Source organism: Gekko japonicus, unplaced genomic scaffold (assembly GCF_001447785.1).
Source record: "Gekko japonicus isolate JY-2015 unplaced genomic scaffold, Gekko_japonicus_V1.1 scaffold1691, whole genome shotgun sequence".
In the NCBI taxonomy this organism is placed as follows: domain Eukaryota; kingdom Metazoa; phylum Chordata; class Lepidosauria; order Squamata; family Gekkonidae; genus Gekko; species Gekko japonicus.
In genome coordinates, this window is record NW_015175410.1 from 288,644 (window position 1) to 302,987 (window position 14,344).

Consider the following 14,344-nt stretch of genomic DNA (forward strand, 5'->3'; position numbering starts at 1 on the left):
AGCCCTATCCCCTAGCCATTTCCTTCCTATTTCTTCACACACACACACACACACACACCTCACCAGATGTGCCTAGGCCTCTTCACTGCTGCCTTCACTTGGCCCGACGTGGTACCAGGAACGCTTCGCCATAAAGAGCATTCTTGTTTATTTATTAATTAAATTTCTACCCCGCCCTCCCACCGAAGCAGCTCAGGGCAGCTTACAAACAATTTAAAACTGGTGAGTACACAGAGAACACTCTTTTACTTTGGGGGGGATTTATCCCCCGTGTATGTTTTTGTAGATTTCAGATTTTTCTGCAGACTTGGGGGGTCACCAAAGTTCGCAGGAAAATCTGTTTAGTACAAGTGTGGTTCTGATCCATAGATTTAGGTATAGGGGCCACACTTGGGAAATAGATATATAGATGAGTTGGCCAAGTATGTGTGCCCCTATTAAGGGAGACAGTTACAGCCATTTTTAGGAGATGATTCTAAGATCCTATAAATATGGTAAGTTGTACTGATCCAAGGCTTCTTCTCAGAAGGGGCTCCTTGCCTGGCTGTGACCTGCTTACTTTTGGGTAAGAAACTCTTATGGACTCATGTAACTGCTCTCTCTGCTCTCCTTTAATTATTTATGTAATAATGATTAATGGATGGTAAATGCTTTGTTGATTTAGTCTATGTTAAGAACACAATTCTTATAAGATAAAAATAGAAAGAGACTCTTTAATAGTATTGACTTGCATTTTATACCCAGAACAAACCTATAGAACAACTGAGGTATACCGCTGACTAGGAGCTAAATGATCTGGTATAGGAGAGCTAGCTAGATGCCTAGGGTTTCCTAACTGCATGCCTATACCAGAATCAAGCATCACTAGAGACATCCAGAATAGTTGCATTTGTTTAAGAATGTTTACCTCAATAAAACAGTTTTATAAATCAAACCCTAAGGGCTGATTCTTTCAAAGGCAGACCATCCCCCACCTTCTTCTCCTCACCTCTCCCCCAGCAGCCCCTAAGGCTTTCAAAAGGTCAACTGTCCCAGGAATCCATTTTTATGTGGCTTCCCTGAAAGAACCAGGTGGGAGCCATGACAGGAAGGCAAGTGTGAGATCTTGCTAGCGTACTTGCCTTCTTGGGTACTAAAAAGGCACACAGAGTAATTCTATAACTGGCAGGATGATTGGTCCTCCAGAGTTGCCACTGATACCGTGGCAATTGTTTAAAGCAGGGGTGTCGAATTCATTTGTTATGAGGGCTGGATCTGACATGAACGGGACCTGTTGGGCCAGGCCATGCGTGCCATAAAAAGTAATGTCAGGTAGCGGATATATAAACTTTATAAAGGACACAAACACAATTAAAGATATTTTACCAGTTTCTGGGTAAGCATCAAGTTGGTGTGTCCTCCCCGTAAGGCTCCAGGGTGCAGAGGAAAACCCACACAGGCAGACTGGAGAGCCAGCAGTGCAGCACTGGGCTGATGCCCATGTGCTGGCCAGATTGGGGAGCAAACCCTTTCCCCAGCCCGCTCTCATGGTCAATGCTCTGAGCCTAAGACCCAGGAGAAAACATAAGACGCCTGGGCATTGCGAGCCCAGCACAAAAAGAAAAAGAAAGACACATATTCACTGTAGCAAGGCAAAAGACGGGGGAGGTGAGGGGGAGCCAGTCGCACCTGGCAGAGCCAAAGCATAAGGAATCACTTGCTTGCAGGCCAGATTAAAGCCTTAGGCGGGCCGCTTCTGGCCCGCGGGCCGTAATTTGATACGCTGGTTTAAAGTCACATCGAAACAGCAAATTCTCTTTACCTCCATTTGATTACTTTGCAAGGAAGCTTCAAATCAGACAAGAACAATTTAAAAGTGTCACATTTATACTCAACTGCCTTCATATTTAACTGCCTCAACTGGACATTTAGGTAGTTAACAGCAACAACATATATCTTGACAAGTGCATTTTCTGTTGTATAGTTTGTTCTATCATGCAGTCCATTCTCTTCCACATCACTGCCTAAGAAAAACAAACTTCTCTTCAAAGCCGACTGCAAAACTCACAAAAATAAGGCTGGTCGAAAAAGTGATACTGTAACTAGCCTGACAATCTTTGTTTTTTTTAAAAAAACAACAACACATACAGTGACAATGTTCTATCAAGTTTTCATTGAATGCAAAGGCACTTGCAGTGACAACAGAGCATCCACATGGTTGTTTCTCCTCACATTTTCCTTAACGCAGCTGCCCCCCCCAGCTGCCCCCCCTGCACTACCACTGGAGAGCTTTATCAGGCTTTGAAAAAAACTCAAAAATTGCTTTACTACTGTAGCAATACTGCATTTACCATTTGTTTTTAAAAGGCCAGAAAAAGCCCCCTGGTGGCACAATTGAACCCTGAGCAGTGGGTACTAACCACAGTTGAAACAGAATAAATGGGCACAACTATGCCCATTCTTGTCTAGACAAGAGAAGTGCTGCATCTATTAGGAGTCAAAGATTACACTTTGTGGTAGACGGTTCAGATGTTCATTTAAAAAAAATCACAGACCTCACAATTCTGTTTATGAGTTATAGTAGAAAGAACTACACACCCAAGATAGAGTACTCTAGAGAAATTACTATATTTCTCAGATGAAAAAGCTACTTTCCTTCCAAATTTTAACTCTGAAGTGCTAATGAATTCAGCAGTCATTTTTAAAAAAATATATTCCAGTAAAATTATTGCTTGTCAGGTCCCATGGCCTGTATGTCACACTCCCATCCCCATTATTTCAAATCAGAGCAACAGTTTCCCCAAACCGGATTTTAAAAGATTTATTAATCTTCCTCTCTGCTCATGCAGACTAAAGAACATTTCATTCTATTGGTTTTTGTCTTGTTTTTTGCAAGGTCTTTCATTTTTGTTCCATTGTCTGAAGAGAAGCAAACATGGGCATTGATGGGCTATGGCAAAGTGTTTATCAGCAATAAAATGGCAAAGTTCAGATCTTATGTGTTTTGGTATATATCAAAATGGCAGCATGTTGACTTGCAAATGGAATGAGCACGCACATTATAGCCATGGGTTCTACAGACAGCAGCCTGTCTTCATAACTGAAGCATTTATAGCTCAGACATCAGAGGGTTGCCAACGTTACCTTACTAATATGGTTAACCTTAGCAAGAGATCAATTACTTCTTGCCAACTGAAATTAACTCCACTGTGACCTAAGCTCCCTCCCTTCTTGTTACATCATGTGTCCCAAATTCATATACAGTTTTCTAACATGGAGAAAGAATGAGATGATGTAGTCTATCAAGCATGAGAGATGTGAATTTTAAATAAATTACCCATCTATTTTTTTAAATACAGGAATCCATTTTTCAGCTCCTCTTACTACAAAACCAATTGCAATTACTACCAAATCATAACTAAATCAACAGATGCAGGAACAGAGCCAAGGTTGACAACATAAACATTTTTTTTTCTTTAAGGAACTTAGCACATTCTACATAGTAGATAATATTCGGTATTCAGTTGAAGTACCTAAAACCTACTGAGTTCAGAGGGACCAAGTACATGCAGCTGGAGTCATTTATAAAAGACTACAGGAGAGTACATTCGAAGGAAACTATCAGACTATTTTACATTAGAAAACACAAAAGTAAAATAAACTCCTGAAATTAATCTTTTTCAAATAAATTGGGTTATAACAGTAAATGTTTCCTGTGCTGAAAGTAAAAGCAATGCATCAATTTCTCCTGCAGGTCATTCAAAATGCTTCCCCCTCCCCCCAGTTGCCTTGATAAAAACCATTTCTCATATTCCAAGATGGCAATGCAAAACCCCCGAATCTAGAATTTGGGCCATTTCAGCTAAAACCCCAAAAGTCAAACAGGGACAAAAAAGGGGGGAGGGGGAAATAACCCTGAACCTAAAACCTAGAATCCAGGTTTTAGGTTCAGGTTTTCCCCCCCTTCCCTCCTTTGTTGTCCCTGTTTGACTTTTGGGGTTTTAGCTGAAATGCAAAAACCCCTACATAAAACGTTTGGTACCTTCAGTTTCATTGAGCTCAAAGTTGTTTTGCAGTTTGCAAAACAAAATAAGAGTGAAGGAAGAATAATCAGTAATAAAGTTCTAATTTGTTTGACTCAGAGAAAAGCATTATAGATGCAGAATTGTTTGTTACAGATGTCAACTCCATACCCATAGTCGGTTGGATCCAAAGGTGCCCTTGTGTCTTTCCTCAGCATGGTGAATCCACAATTTCCATGCCTTCTGTGCTACATCCACCCCAAAACACATTTTCGCCCTCTGTGAGGCTTCAGTTACCCACATTAGTGAACACAGTTACCTAAAATAAGTTCAACCCAACTGACTATACAACTGGAAACCCCTTAAGATAATCAGGGACACAGTTTTGGTCACATCACTGTGACACACTACTGAACATGTGACATCAACCTTCTAGGAAAGAGCTATAACCTATGCTGATAGGTTAGACAAGACCAGGACTGGACAGTGATCATGATAAGGGGTCGGGAAAGTCAGGGCAGCATCCATGGAAGGGCAGATAAAGGGAGGCCAGACTGGGGTTCAAGGAAGCTTTCTTAAAGTATGGTCATTAATAAGTTCATTCACGGGCCTTTTTGGGCATACAAGGGCAATTCCAGCTATGCAATAGAAGGCATAGCAGCATGAGATAGCTGTACAGTCCACCACCATCCACTAGGGAACACAAACCTCAGAGACCAATAGGCAGGGCATTTCAAAGTCATAGCAGATTAACTGTTGTCGCAGCTTTTCTTTCTAGAGACAGCAGGAAGCCATGAAGGGATTCTGGCAAGAATAGACGTGAGGCAAGCTTTAACACAGTAACAGTTTACTAAAGATTTCTCTCCCCCCCTCCCCCAGTTCACAATCTAGCTTAAGGCTTCCTTTGCAAGATGGCTCCTTAACTCAAACATGACTATAGCTTCACCATTCTCCTTTCCCGTCATTCCCCCCCAACCTACATGGTTTTGCAGCTAAGATTTCATGATCACAGCAGACATTAAAAGAGCTCATGCACTTGGGAGCAAGCCCCACCGTCCTCTGAAGGGCTTACTTTGGAGTAAGCATGCACAGGATCAGTCCAAGAGCTCAGGGTTATCTTTACTTGGAAGTAAGCTTCATTGGAATCAATGTTTACACTCTAGAAAAGTTTTGGGGCTAGAAGCGTCAACTCTCACAGAATCTTGAAACGTACTAAGTAATTAGCTCAAAAACGCACATGCAGCAGAATGTCACATTTCAAACACCGAATCGCCAAATGTCAGGAATGTGTTTAGAAACTAAAAATACACACTCACAGTAAAGCTACTGAGCTAACTCAGACCCTCTCCCCCAAAACTATTTGCCAATAAGTGCACTATTCAAATGCCCCTCACAAATCCTAAAGATAAGCAATGCCTTTGTTAACTTGGTATACATCTTAACAGCCAGATTTTGTTGTTATACTAAGAGAAATGCAAGTTCTGACAGATACAGAAAGAAATGCAATCACCTTGCACAAGTGTCTGACAGGAAAATCTAGTGAATATAAGCTAGGAAGCATCTTCTGTAACTTGTTAACAGCTTAGCGTTTTCTACACTCGCCCAGTCAAATATTAACTACACTTCACACAAGCCTGGTGAGCATAACAGTAATCATAATTTTGCTGTAGTGGCCAGTTTTGCACCCGGGGGTGGGGGGGAGGACCTATACCAGAGACAGACGTACAGAAGGGGAAAACGTGACACACTTGTTATGCTCTGCAGCCAAAGGTGCGTCGCCTCCTATCCAGCAATAACTATTTGTTTCGGGAGGCGAAAGAGCTTCCTCTTTACCATTTGAGTCGGCATTGGAGACGCGTTTGCAGCTAACCAGACAGACTTCCGGCATGCAAGGAAGTTACAACTTAAAAACAACTACGAATGGGCGAAGTAGTAGTAGCGAAAAGCACCACCTCGTTGCAAATGAATGAGGCTCGCGCGGGTTGTGCGGGGAAGAGAAAGCGAGTCTGCCGGCTGGAATCCCCGCAGGCAGCCTTGAAGGAGCGAGAACTCTCCCCTGCCCGACTCTGATCAGCAGTTTATGCAGCCTTCCAAGTACCGTCGTCGTCTACCTACACAGTAGCCCATCCCACGGGACCCTTCTGAAGGGAGAGGGGGAAGAAAGGACATAAGAAGAGCCCCCCCCCCCGCATCAGTGCCCGCACTTGAGCAGCACAAAACGTCGCCGGCAGAAGGGGAATCGTCACTGTCAAGTTGTCGCTACGCCCCAAGAGGAAAGGGAGTCCGTCAAGCAACTCCCTAGGCAAGCGATGGGCTGGATCGCGAGGGCGCGGTCCTCCGAGCACCCCCACACACACACACGCACCCAGCCGCGCGCCCCGGACCCCCTTACCAGACTCCCAGCCGCGCGCTCTTCCTCCGCGGAGTCGCTGCTTCCGCGCGGGACTGAGGGCGAAGGTCTGTGGCCGCCGGCGGGGGCAGCAGCTCAGCGTTTCCTTGCCGCTGCCGTTCCTACTTCCCCTCGAAGCGGCACGCTGGCGAGGCAGAGCGGGAAGGAAGGGCGACGAGCCAGCCCCGGAGGAAGCGAGCGGTACGGCCGGCCGGCCGGCCAGGCAGCCAGAGCGGGAGAAAGAGAGTCAGAAGTTTGCAGCCGGCCAGGGCAGGAGCCGCCTCCGAAGGACTGCGCCCCGGCTCACTGGCCCATTGCGCGCGCACCGCCGAACCCTCGGGACGCGCTCGCTGCTCGGCTTTAAGGCTGGAGCCCCGTTCAAGCCGCGGGGAGCGCAGCTTAGATTAGAGAGCGGACCAACCCCGGCCCTGAGGGGTGGGGGTGGGGGGTGCCAGGAAAAGAGCAGCTCCACTCCTGCGTCGCCGCTTCCCTCCCGGCTGGCACTCACCTGCCCACGGGGTGTCCTCTCGGGAAAAGTAGCGGTGCCCTGCACGGGGTGGGGGGGGGGGGGAGAGGGCGGTCCTTCAAGCCTCCAGGTTGGGTTTCAAGGGACTCGGCGCCTCCCGCTGCAGTGGAGTATTTGGTATCGCCTTCCACACCCCACTCCTATAATATGCGCACCGCTTAGCCTAGGGCGAGCGGGAAGTTAGTCGGAAGCGAGATGGGGAGGTTTTGGTTCGCTGGGAAATGGCAATCGCTGCTGTTGCTTGTGGGAAAGGAAGGAGGTTCCAACGTCCTGGAATGGTTGCCCTACCTGGTTGCTTTACCTGAGGTGGTAGGGGGATTGCTTCTGAGCGAGCAGCCTGTAACTCTTGGGAGTGGCTTTCCATCTAGGCTAGAGAAGGGTGCACGATGAGTCTTTTTAGGTACTATTAAGACTCCTGTTTAGTTTTACTGTGGATCAATTAACAGCGGCTGCCCTCTGGAGTTAACTTCCGTGGAGTTTGGCCCATTAAATTATCATAAGATTCTCTATCCATATGCTCCTTTCTGCAACTGCAAATGGGCATTTTCCATTTTTAAAATGTTAATGTGAAAAAGTAATGACAAAATATGACCAGTTTCCATTGTTAGACTTACTATTCCAATACAGTATAGAAAAGGACCATTTTTCTATAAACTTAAAAGAAATATATACAGGAGTCTTATGTCACTTGAATCTCTTGAACCTATGTGCATGTTAATTTCAGTTTTTAAAATCTGTCTTCCAAATATCTGTGTGCATGTTAATTTCAGTTTTTAAAATCTGTCTTCCAAATATGCCAAGCAGTAATAGGTGGAACATTTTCCTATTTCCATTAAGAGGCAATATGTAATTTGGCTAATGCAGATGTACTGCCATTTCCGTATTCCTGTCAACAGCACTACTTTTTCAAAAAACACAGTGGTAACTATTTGTCCGCAAGGGATATGATATCCAGTTAATTGATAAATTAAATCTATAACTGCCTCCAGAAGCTTTGGATCTAAGGGCAAGACTGAAATATGTGTCGAGAGAAACCTTTTTTTAAAAGCCCTCTGATGTACAGCAGTAGTTCTCAGTCTCTATAGAGGAGATGGATGTATAATCCCCAACCTGGAATATTGGACATACTTTTGATTTTTACAGTATGTAAACTTTCTCTGTGTATTTGCTTTCCCTCTTCTATTAAAAGCTCCCACAGATTAAAGGAGGACAATACTGCCCTGACCTGTATAGCCCGGGCAGGCCCGATCTCATCAAATCTTGGAAGCTAACAGGCCGGTAGCCAGGATTTCTTGTGTTGGGGGGCATTTAAATTTTTTAGGGGGCACTTAATTCAAGTTGATTACATTAGCTTTAATTCAATTAACCCATCTTCAAGGCTTACCCCCTTTTCTTTTACAAGGGCCAGGTGGGGAAGGCAGGCGGCAAGATGGTGGAGGAGCACGCCGCTGCCCTTGGCCACTCGGAGAGCCGATGCCTGGGAGAGACGCCTCGGGCTCCTCCATTGCTCTTTCCAGAAAAAGGAGAACACTTTTGCAAGTCCCCCTTTGCGGGCCTGAACCTTGCAATATTGCAGAGCTTAGCCTGGGCAGGCCAGTCTCGCTTGTCAGCAGCAGGTCGGGCTTGCTTGCCTTGCTGGCTCCCCCTTCCCCTGGTCGGGCTGCTGCTTCTCCATGTCTCTGGAGATCACTCACCCACCCCTCTCCTCCTCGCCCAGCAGCGGCTGAGAGAACAGCCGGTGCCCAGTAAGGGAGTAAGAGCCAGCCAAGCACCTGCTGCGCCTTCCCGCTTTGAGAGCCTGGGTGCACTTTCATGGCAGGGGCAAAGTGCAGACAGACTCCTCGCTCGCCCCTCCGTTGCTCATCCCCCCCCCCAAGAACTTTTGCAAGCCCCCCTTCATGCACTTGAACATTACTATATTGCAGAGCTCCTCCTCGGCCACTGCCTCCTCCTCGCCCAGCAGCCGCTAAGAGAGCAGCCGGTGCCCAGCAAGGAATAAAGAGCCAGCCGCGCACCTACTGCACTTTCCCGCTTGTAGAGGTGCACCTTTGGGGGGGGGCACAGAGTGGCTCCCTCGTGGACTCCCCCTTCCCTTGGGTTGGGCTGCTGCTCCTCCCCATCTCTGCCACACACTCATCCACTCCTCCCCTCCTCTATGCCTCAGGCTGAAGGCTGCCAGGTGTGCCTCCTCCTCCTTGGCCGTAGCCGCCTCCTTGCCTGGTGGCAGCTTGGCAAGCAGCTGGTGCCCAGCAGGGAGTGAAAGCCAGCCAAGTGCCTGCTGTGCCTTCCCACTTCCAGAGGTGCACTTTTAGGGAGTCAGAGTGCAGACAGATCCCTCGCTCATGGGCTCCCCCTTCCCCTGGGTTGGGTTGCTGCTCCTCCCCGTCTCTGGCACTTGCTCCCCTGCCCCTCCCCCACTGCCTCCTTGCTGAGTGGTGGCTTGGCAAGCAGCTGGTGTCTAGTGAGGGAGTGAAAGCCAACAGTGCACCTGCTGCAGCTGTGAATATGAGATTGGGGTCAGCAGCTGCCCCGTGTGCTCGCCGGCTCTTCCTTTTTCTCTCTCTTAAAACTTCTAAGTCATTTTTAATAGATTCATAGAGTTGGAAGGGACTTCCAGGGTCATCTAGTCCAAGCCCCTGCACAATAAATAAAATTCACATATACCTCCCCCTCACCCCCAGTGATCCCTGCTCTGTGCCCAGAAGGGAGGGATGGACACCCTCCAGGATCCCTGGCCAAACTGGCCTGGAGAACAATTGCTTCCTGACCCCAAAGTGGCAATCAGCATTTCCCTGGGTGTGTAAGAAAGGGCCACAAGAATTTCCTTTTCTTAATACAATTTATTTATCTGGGATATTTCTCTTAATCTCTTCCCCCCTCCTGTTAGACTGTACAAGTGCTAAGGTGGTTTCTACCCTGTCCCTTCATTATTTCTCTAATAGTTCACTGAAAGAGTGCCTTCTCAGGGAGTCAGTCTAGATGTCCTCAGGAGGTTCTGAGTGGTGGCAGCTGGTTACCAGGGTGCTTTCCAGGGAACCCTTGGACTAAGAGAGTTTACCAGCTAGGAAAGACACCATTTCCCCTTTCCGACCACCCATCTGTTGCTGTCTTTCAACAGCAGGTGAAGATTCTGTTTTGTTTCGTTTCGTATTTCCTCCAATATTTTTATCTTTTGTATATATTTTAATTATTTTATATGTATTTTAATTCTGTTCTTAAAATATTTTTAAAAATGGTTTAATTATGTATATTTGGGAGGAGGAATGATTTTAGTGGTTTTATAATATAACTTTTCTTGTATGTCTTAAATTGTTGGCCGCTTTGGCAGCCCTTGTAAGACCAGAAAAGTGGATATAAATTTTGTTGTTGTTGTTGATGATGATGATGATGAAGCCAATGCCCCAAGGGCACTAAGGTTCTTTGACTTGTGTGGCTAGCCAATAAACCACACAGTTAAAACAATCATCCAGGCAGTAAAGGGTAACAAAATAATTTATTTGAATAAAGGAACGCCTCGCAGCTTGTAGATGTTCAATGTGTTATAGCTGGGATCTTGCTTATATGCTCTTCTTGCTCCTCCTCACTTTACATCATCACTGACATCATTTAGACAAGCTCAGTTCAGATTTCTTTGTCTGGTCAGTCATCAATCACATATTTGACAAACAGGATGTTACTTGGCTGCGCCTCTCAACTCTACAATGCAGGTGCTCTTCTCATTAAAAATGATGGATGTATTCCCTTTTGGCTAGTTCTCCAGACTTCACCTTTGAATGAACTTTATACGCATGAAGAGGCTAAGTTCATTTTCAGTATAAAATCTATCAGTCCTGTTACAAAATTGGTTTTCTTATATCTATACAGACATATATTTTACAAAAACACCTTTGCTGGGGGGAGGGCGGGGTATAAATTTAATAAATAAATAAATAAATTTTGTGATCTATCTCTATTAAAGAATATATGGATACATTGAATTTCTGGAAAAATACAGCACTATAGCACTGTTTTCACAATTATATATTCTTATATATACACTTTTCTAATACTCTTATACTAGACTCATATATATACACTTTTCAAATACTATAAAGTGGCCTATGCCATAAAGCTTCTGTAGATACATTGAATTACACATTATTATTCATTTTTGGTTCATCAGGGAATTTTACAGAATATGTAAACCTTTTAAGTATCATTTCATCAAGATATGTTATTTTACTTTAACCAGCAGAAGTCACCCTTTTATAACACAAGTTCTGCATTTTTAATTGACTTCTAGCAGGTGTGTATGATTGATTTCTATGACATCATCTGCTTGTGAGTAGCTTGTTAACTTAAAAAGCACACAATAACTTATGGAAGACCCTTTTAATTAGTTTCTTTAACGGAGAGACCCATGATTAGTTATTTTTGTTTTGGCTGAATCTTCACATACACACCTGATCAGCCCTTAGTCATTTTCTAATGTTTTGCTTGTTAGTGGTTATGGATATCTGCCAGATTAGTTCTGAGTGTATAATGATTTGTCCTTAGGCAAGCATCCTTTTTGTCTTAAACTTAATAACTTTCTATAGCAAAGCTTAAAATTAATAAAGGATAGTTGCTTTTACAAATATCTTATAAATATTCAGCCTTAAACATAATATAAAGTTCTAAAAACACACACAATCAGATCAAGAGAAGGGATTTCTCTCTGTTACAGTATAGAGCTGTCCTCTGTTTTACCCCAATTTTAGGCTTTTTGCTAGCAACATCTTGATTAATTCCTTTGAAGTAAAAGGATTCTACTATAAATCTTCTGACAATTATTGTGGTGCTTTCCAATTAAAACTCACTTCACTAGCATTAGTGTTTCAGTTCACTTAAAGCTTTTTCAAACAAAGTGTTTTCTATTTTAAAACAGGTTGAAAAGGCAAACATATAGATATTGCTTATAGACTCTAATAGTTCAATATTAATATGTTAAAACATCCCAAACTTAAAGAGTAGCTTAGTATGATCTTTTCTCATTTAAAGTTGCTAAAATCATAAACCTTTCCCCTCTTTCTTTGAAGTATAAGATTTCATCATAAATCTTGACAATTTCTTGTGTCATCCCAATTAAAAGAGCTGACGCAAAAATACCTGTTCATTAAAACTCACAGTCCTTAGTTAGGAAAAAAAAACCCTTGTTAATTAAATTTGATTTAATGCTGTTTAGTGGTTTAAACAGTTCACCAACTCTACCGGGAGAATCCCAAATAATCTTTTCCCCAAAGAGTTCTGGAATGCTAGCAATAATCAATAGACAATCATTTGAACCCTGGGTATCCCCTACAACAACAACAACAATAATAGTCTTGTATCCCGCCCTCCCTGCAAGCAGGATCAGGGCAGGTTTCATTAGTCTCAACACAGTACACAATACAATTTAAAAACAATTGAAAATAACATAGCTCAAGTGCCATGTTTAATTTTGCCAGATAGCAGTAGATGGTTCCTGCATAGCTATTCAGATCCAAGCCACCAATGGGAGTTCAACTGGGGTGGGGGGGATGTCCGCTGCATCAATCAAAAGCCTGGTGGAAGAGCTCCGTCTTACAGGCCCTGCAGAATTGTAGTAAATCCTGCAGGGACCTGCTCTCATACGGGAGCTCATTCCACCAGGTATGGGTTAGGACCGAAATGGCCTTGGCCCTGGTCAAGACAAGCCTCAGGAATTTGCATTGTGCCCTAGGGATGGTAGCCTCCAGATGGGCAACAAACACACAGGAAACATGGTAAGGTTGAGTAAACGTGGAAAAACACCGTGTTCAAACAAAACACACAATTCTGATATGCTACTATGCCTTCATAAATTCGTTTAAATCATATACTTACATGTATCTTATTAATTATAGTACATTGATAACAAAAACCTAAAGAAAAATATCTTGTAGAAAAGTCCACAGCTACACAGACAAATATGCAGACAGGATTCAATTCTGTGGACTATCTTGCTCTCTGTTGACTGGTGCTCATCCTCCTCAGGACTTAGGTCCGCCAATTCAAGGGGTGCAGGGAACTCAACCTCGGAAGTTGAGGGTACAGAATCCCCTGGGTCAGGGTCCACGGAGTCGAGCTGCACAGTGGGCATGACACAGCGGTCATCAGTGCCAATATTGTAGGCTGTTTTGCTTTCCGAAAAGAGATGCAGCAAGCATCAATTCAACATGCCTCCCAGGCAAAAGTTGCGTGTTTTGAGAAATTCTTCTTCAGGCAAATTATTTTCCCTGGAACTGAATTGAATATTGTAAAGTAGCCCGTATTCCTCGTAGCTTAAGATTCCAGAAGGCACCAGCCTTATTTATGGATTCCGAGGATTTTAAGCAAAAGTGGATTGCTATAGTTAACAAATGCTCTAATGACCTTATGTTACTAATTATTCAGAAGTCCAAGGAGGTTATTACTAAATTAGATAAGGAAATTGTTGATGCACAAACTAGCATTAAAGATTCCTTTGATACTTCTGTCTTTGATACCAAAATAGCTGAGTTGAAAGGCTAATATCAAGGAGTTTGAAAGTCATGCTCTGGAGGATAAAATTAAGAAATTTCCGCGTGACACCAGAGATTATGAAAATAGCTGGGTGTACTGATGGTGTTCTGCCCAGAAGTTTAGTAACAATAAGTTTTTTTTCTAATAAAAAGAAAGTGTCCTGGGCAGACCTTACAATTTCTAACTCAGAAGGAATTGCTGAAGATACCATGGAGAGATTAGGAGATGAAAGAGATACTGAAGATACCATGGAAGGATCAGTGTTTTTCCATGTTCACTCAGCCTCCAGATGGGACCTGGGGATCCTCAGAAGTACAGATCATCTCCAGACTGCAGAGACCAGTTTTCCTGGAGAAAATGGATGCTTTGGAGAGTGGACTCTATGGCATTGTATCCCACTGAGGTCCCTGTCCTCCCCCAGGCTCTGCCTCCCCAATCTCCAGGAGCTTCCCAACCTGGATCTGGCAATGGTACCACCCCTCTTCCCTGCCAGTGACCAGGAGAGCCTGGCAACCCTATATGAGACAAATGCATGTAGGTGGGTACAATCATCACATTAATTCTTTCTCTGTATCACATCACGTGAACAGGGCCTATGGCTCTTTTTCTGTTACTAAACACAAATATTTGCACCCTCATTCAAAATGGCAGATGTATTCAGATCTGGGGTGCCGACTCCCAGCTCTTGACGGTGTGCCCTTGGTACCGGCACCAACAATCAACAGCCTGGGTGTGATTCTGGATGCCTCCTTATCAAGGGAGGCCCAGATCACAAATGTTGCCAGACTGGCATTCTTCCAGCTGCACCAGGTCAGGTAACTGGCCCCCTACCTGTCCCTCCCTGACCTAGCTACAGTAATCCATGCAGTAGTCATCTCCAAATTAGACTTACCCTTGGGACTGACCCAG

At 44.2% G+C, this 14,344-nt stretch overlaps 1 protein-coding gene across 2 annotated transcripts in view; it reads right to left on the bottom strand.

Annotated features, from left to right (window-relative positions):
• Positions 1–6,946, bottom strand: part of HPCAL1 (hippocalcin like 1) — a 129,119-nt gene extending 122,173 nt beyond the window's left edge. The window contains exon 1 of one of the 2 annotated variants that reach the window (XM_015425740.1): positions 6,899–6,946. The gene's annotated coding sequence lies outside the window, so the exon portion shown is untranslated. Of the gene's footprint in view, positions 1–6,393; positions 6,778–6,898 lie in introns of those variants that run through there. The other variant, XM_015425738.1, reaches the window with a different exon arrangement.
• Between the last annotated feature and the right edge of the window lie 7,398 nt (positions 6,947–14,344).